Below are 6531 nucleotides of genomic sequence, written 5' to 3' on the forward strand. Positions count from 1 at the left end.
ACATGAGGAGTTGCATCATAAATTTTGCTCAGACACATGGAGAATCAATATTTTAAGCATGGGACAGATTCAAGAGTCTACAAAGACAGTGCCCTCATCATGATTTAGAGAAATGGCTGATTCTACACATATTCTATAGGGGGGATTTCCTTTTCAGATAAGTGCTTGTTAGATTCATCAGCTAGAGGTTCTTTTATGGACAAGAGTATAGAAGAAGCTTATACATTGATTGATCAAGTGACATTGAACCTCCATGGATGGTCAAGCAAAAGTTGGATGGAATCTCCCTCAGATATTCAAGAAGTACAAGCCATATATACAAGAGAGTCTGTCAAACAAAGTGCAGTTCAACCACCCAAGAATGTCGAAATTCAGAAGTCATAGAATAAGGAGTTCAAACATTTGGGGGCAAGGGTTGAGAGCATAGTTTCAAAATGGTTCAAAGAAGATCCCCCTCCTTTGCAGACAAAATCTAGTGAGATGTGTAATAATATTAAGTTGAGAAAGGGAAAGAATCATGAAGAACTTCTGAAGAAGGACATGTTTAGAATTGAGGAGAAGAATAATAGAAGATCACAATAACTCAATTCCATTTCTCCAGGAAATTCCCAAAGGCCACAAGTACCTTTCCCTCAACGGTTGATCACACCATCACTAGATAAGCAGTTTAAACCTCTTTCACAAGCTCAACCATTCTCAAGACCTTCACTAAAGGTTCATTTTCCACAAAGGCTAGTGAGGTCTAATGAAAACAAAGACTTTGGCAAATTCTGTGACACTAATATGATTGAGTGTAGATTTCTGGATGTATATGAAGATGAGGACTCTTCAGATGATGATTGTGATGATAATGCAGCAGACAACAAGTTTTTGATAGATCGTTTGAAGCGATAGAGGGGGGGGGTGAATATCGCTCCTTTTTAAAAACTATTCTTTTCTTTTATATCAAAGTCGTGCACAACGGAAAGTAAAAAGAGACAGATTGTTTACTTCGTTCGGAGCCTAGCTCGACTCATACTCGAAGGCTCACGGTCCTTGCCCGCACCGGTGAGCAAACCACTATAACTCTTCTTTCCGAAATTCTTCAGAAAGAAGTAGAACGTACAATGGAGGAAGATAGTAACACCCTACTATCTTGCTTAAATGAATTACAAATGCAAGCTTTAAAATAAATTTTACCGACAAATAAAAATGGAGATGTAGCTTAGGTCGGCACTTCTGGAAGATGTAGCTTGCTGCATAGATGAAGATGAGACGATTGTAGAGCAGGAATTTTGATCAGAAAAGTTGTTACCAAGCTTCTGACTTTGAGCACCTTTTATAGCTATACTAGAGGTTCGGCGACCGATCCCTCTATTCGGTCGACCGAACCCGCTCCCTTCCTTCCTGGTTGAAGTTCGAAGCTGGCTCGATCATTTTGCATTTACTTAATGATTCAGTCGACTGAACTCCTTTTTCGGTCGACCGAACAACCTTTTTCCTTGTTCGTCAGAATCTGTTGTGATCATGATTTAATGCAGCTTTAATGTTGATTGGATCCGTCGACTGATCCCTGGGTTCGGTCGACCGATTATCCCATCTTTCCTTTGTTGTTGATCGGTGCTGATGAACTGGCTAGGCTGAGTCATGGTTCAGTCGACCGATCTTACGGTTCGATCGACCGATCAGCCTTTGATCTGATTCTGGTTCAGTTCTGATCTGGACTGACTTATGTGCTGACTTGGTTCGATCGACCGATCCTCTGGTTCGGTCGACCGATCCAACTTAACATGCAAGACAATGTTAAAAATAACCTGCAACACAGATGTTAGACCAAAACAACCTGCAACACAGATATTAGCACAATAGTATAATAATGAGAAATAAAAGAACAGTAGAACTGTTCTTGATGTCAACTTGGAAACCTTCCTGGTTTCTTCAGTTGGATCAGCGACCTAAGGTTGTTCCCTTCGAGAACCCGACCTCACTGTCGCTCCTCTAGTTTGTTTACCTCAACCTACCTGCCAAACTTTGATCCTCCAGATCTAGTTTAGACTTTTCACTCTACCTTGATCGACTCCCCAGGACTTTTCCTTCAATCTTCGGTCCTCCAGACCTCACGATCACTCTGCCAAGCTTTGGATCCCCTCGACCGACTTGGACTTGCACCTGGGTTCCACGATCTGCTAAGATTTCTCTGCCTAGCCTCCAGCTAGGACTTTCCCGGTTGAGTAAACATCCTGCACACTCAGTCAACTTGTTAGATCATAACAAGACTTAACTTGAACCTTTGACAACATCAAAACTCAGGTTTGATTCTGGTGCAGCTTGCACCAACAATCTTCCCCTTTTGATGTTTGGCAACTAAGGTTCAAAGTTAAGTTAAAAATAAGCAACAAGTAAATAAACAACCAGTTTAACTTTTAAGTTTTCCCTTTGAGTTAACTAACTCCCCCTGAATTTACTATCTCTCCCCCTTTGACACACATCAAAAAATAGGGGCAGAACCAAAAGTATACATTACTAAAAGTATACTAAGTCAAGAAATATTTTGAAAAATTCTAAAAATTATATGTTGAAAAGAAAAAATTTGAAAAAATTTGAAATTTTATATTTTGAAAGCTATATTTTGAATTTTGAAAAACATTAAAAATATTTTGAAAAAAACTTTTGACAATTGAAAACATTTTTAAAAAGAATATTTTGAAAGAATGAATATATGAAAAATACTATTTTTAAAAGAATGAATATTAAAAAATATTTTGAAAAGAATGAATTTTTGAATAATATTTTGAAAAGAATGATTTTTTTAAACAACAATATGAAAAATATACTTTGAAATTTGAAAAACATTTTGAAAGAATATTTTGAAAAAGAATGAATTTTAAAACTCTTGAATTTTGGAAAATATTTTTAAAATAACATTTCTAAAATATTTTGAAAAGAATATTTTGAAACAGTAATTTGAAAAAAATATTTTGAAAAGTAATATTTTGAAAATAATTTGATCAAAATAGTAATGCTTAAAAAATTATTTTGAAGCTCCCCTAAAATTGATGAATTCCTAAAGTCCAAGCATGGATATAGAAAAACTAAGGAAAAATTGTCCTTATGATGAAATGTCCAACCCTTGTCCAAAACTAGCTATCACAAGATAGTAGCAATTTGATGCAGGTTGGTCAATTTGAGTATTTAGTACTAATTGGGTTTTTACCAGCTTGTTAACCCAAATTGATCAATATATGTATTTTAAAGCCCAGATTTATAGTGATGCACTGACATAAGCATCTGAAATTTAGGGCTAAGACCTAAGCATCTCACCCATTCTAAGTTTACAAACAAGGGATCCTACTGTGTTTGTGAGATGCTGGCTTCTAGAACTATAGGATCATGCAATCTACAGTAAGACCTAGGCTTTTCCAGAAATTGAAAAATAATTTCAAGGAATTTTGAAACAAAAATTTGAAATGGGGATTTTTACAAAAATAAATTTGAAAAATAAACTAAGTAGCAATTTTCAAAATCAAAGAACCTATTCTACAAAATTTTATCAAGAACTATTAAAGATTGAAAAACCCTGAAGATTAAGCATAGTCATAATCCAAGTTAAGTAATAGATACAATAAATCATAAAAGATAAATCTTGAAATCACTCATTCTCGTCCTCATAATCTCTCAGATAATCAAAAATCCACTGCTGCTCCTTTTGTAAAGCATCAGTACGCTCTATCATCTCTTGACGAAAATCAGCAACTTGTCCCTGAAGAGAGCTGTACTAATCATCCATTTTTGTTTTCAAGGAGTCAAAGTGACTAAAAATATCATCTCATAGACGGGTAAAGAAGTCACTAGTTGGAGGAGGAGGAGGAGGAGCATATGAACTGCTTTGAGGAAAATCAAAGAAGGGTGTCATGGCATATCCAGGATCAATAAACACAGGAGGAGGCGTAGTAACCGGGATCGGATCATCCTCATCAATAGGGTCGTTAATTGACAGCCGGTGGGATGTAGTGTGGATGAGTTCGTTTGTACACAAGTCCTTCGGCGCTCGTCTTAATCCCAGCCAAGGACAATTGCCTAACCCCGACAAGATCAAAATCCGATAGCTCAATCAACTCACCCTGATGAACTCCAACACCCAGAGAAGCAATGTAGGCAGTAAGAACATGACACTGAACCATATGAACCTTAAATGAAGTGTTGTACCCTGAATAGTAAATGATAGATCTGTAAACCCAGTAACCTAAGTCAAAATCTAGTCTATGTCTAAGAGCATACATCAGAAAAAGATGAACCGGACGCAAGATGCCCTGATCTCCAGATGATAATGGTGGTTGTTCTGGATGATAATGAGGTTTGGTAAGAAGGGAAAGCTAAGCCCATGTTATGTGGGACCATACCGAGTTCTGAAAAGAATCGGCAAAATAGCTTATGAAATAGAGCTGCCTCAAGAGATGTCAGTCATTCACAACGTGTTCCACGTTTCGATGCTAAAGAAATGCATTCCGAGCACGGATCAAGTGATCGAACCACGGGCAGTACAAGTGCAAGAGGACCTAACTTACGAGAGCCGACCAATTCAGATATTGGATCGAGACGTCAAAAGACTAAGGGACAAAGAAGTACCCTTAGTAAAGGTTCTGTGGCAAAACCAACGATACGAAGAAGCCACGTGGGAACGAGAAGATGATATGAGACAGAAGTATCCATCACTATTCTAAGTTCGAGGACGAACTTTTTATGAGGTATGAGGTACTGTAACGCCCATGAAATTATAAGATAGGTATATGAATATTATTTTTCCTTAGAGCATAGAAATGAAAAGAATAAGATAAAAGGGAAAATAAAGACAAAAATATAGAATAAGAAGAGGTGAGGTCAAGGATTGAACCTTGAACCTCCCACAAATGATGGAGATAAATTGATGCATGATAACCACTAGGATAAGGAGTAATATTTGGATAGAAAGGAATGAAAAATTTAGTTAAAGGAGAAAAGAAAACTAAGCAAAAGAGCAAGAGAAAACCAAGTTGCCTACCTTCTTTTCCCTCTTGGTTAAGAAAAGGAGCAAGCAAAAGAGGAATTGCCTACTTCCCTCCCTCTCTCAATTTTCGTGGGAATTAAAGGAATGATGGAGAAGAAGAGTTGAGGGAATGAATGAAGACATGCTTCATTGAACAAAGGGAATAAATAGATTTGGGAGAAGAAAAACAAGAGAGTAAGTCCTTTTCTTTCTTCCTCCTTCTTCCTTCTTCATTCCTCACCGAACCAAGAACCTTTCCCTCTCCTCATTCTAATAGCTAAGTTAAGTTCTTCTCCAAGAAAAACTAATTTCCAAGAAGAATCCTTCAAGTTCTAGCCCTTCCAAGCAAAGGAAACAAAAGGAGGTACAAGAAGAAGAAGCTTCCTCCTTCCTTGGCACTTAGAATACTTTTTTCTCTAAGGAAAACCACAAGCGAAAGGAGGTAAGTTTCCCTCACCTATGGTACAATAGCTTTTGTTTGTTCTATGAAGATTTGGTTACATAAAAATCTAAGAAAACCCCATGAAGAATTTCGGCCAAGATAAGACCAAAGGAAGGACCTAGGGAATGTAAAGATCTAAAATTTCGACATGCTCGATATGTTTCTTGTAACATGTATTTTATGGTAGGGATTTATTTCATGTTTCTATGCTAGAATGTTTAGTAGAACTTAGATTCATGATCCTAGACTTTTGGCCAAGCATGAACAAAAGAATTAGGTAAGCTTAAGCCTCAAACTAAAACATGCTCCTTTGTTCTTATGATAGGTGCCCTATGATAATGGTATTGTTAACATTTTCTCCTACTTGTTATGTTGATTGGAACTTCATTTTCATGCTCATGAATATTCGGCCATGGTAGAACTAAGGGCCTAGGAGAGCTTTAACTTAAAACTAAGCATGCCATGATTTCCCTAAAATAGGATATGAAGCTATTATGATATGCCCATGATTGTATGTTAAGTTGAACTCTATTTCATGTCTATGAAGGTTCGGCCATGTTTAGATTTGAGGCCTAGGAGAGTTTAAAACAAGTCTAAGATGCTCATGACCTTCTTGATGAAATGATATGAAACTAACTTAATGTTCTTATGCTTGTTTGTTGCATGGAAATTTGGTTACATGCTCTATAACTTTCGGCCACACAAGGTTTTAAGACCTAGGAAACTTAGAACCTAATTCAACTATGCTCATGTTGTTCCTTGAAATATTTGCTATGAAAGTTGTTTAAGGTTCTCATGCTTTTAGGACACTTGAACCCTAGCTTTAAGTCCTACAAGTTTCGGCCATATCATGTTTAAGGGCCTAGGAAACTTAGAACCTAACTCAACTATGCTCATGTTGTTCCTTGAAATATTTGCTATGAAAGTTGTTTAAGGTTCTCATGCTTTTAGGACACTCGAACCCTAGCTTTAAGTCCTACAAGTTTCGGCCATATCATGTTTAAGGGCCTAGGAAACTTAGAACCTAATTCAACTATGCTCATGTTATTCCTTGAAATATTTTCTATGAAAGTTGTTTAAGGTTCGC

The 6531-nt window shown here is 36.9% G+C and overlaps 1 non-coding gene across 1 annotated transcript; it reads right to left on the reverse strand.

The window, feature by feature from the left end:
* Nucleotides 1–106, reverse strand: LOC122039206. Its single transcript, XR_006128088.1, has one exon. It is a non-coding gene; the product is annotated as a small nucleolar RNA R71 (small nucleolar RNA).
* Nucleotides 107–6531: the final 6425 nt, after the last annotated feature.

Source organism: Zingiber officinale, chromosome 1A (assembly GCF_018446385.1).
Source record: "Zingiber officinale cultivar Zhangliang chromosome 1A, Zo_v1.1, whole genome shotgun sequence".
Taxonomy (NCBI): domain Eukaryota; kingdom Viridiplantae; phylum Streptophyta; class Magnoliopsida; order Zingiberales; family Zingiberaceae; genus Zingiber; species Zingiber officinale.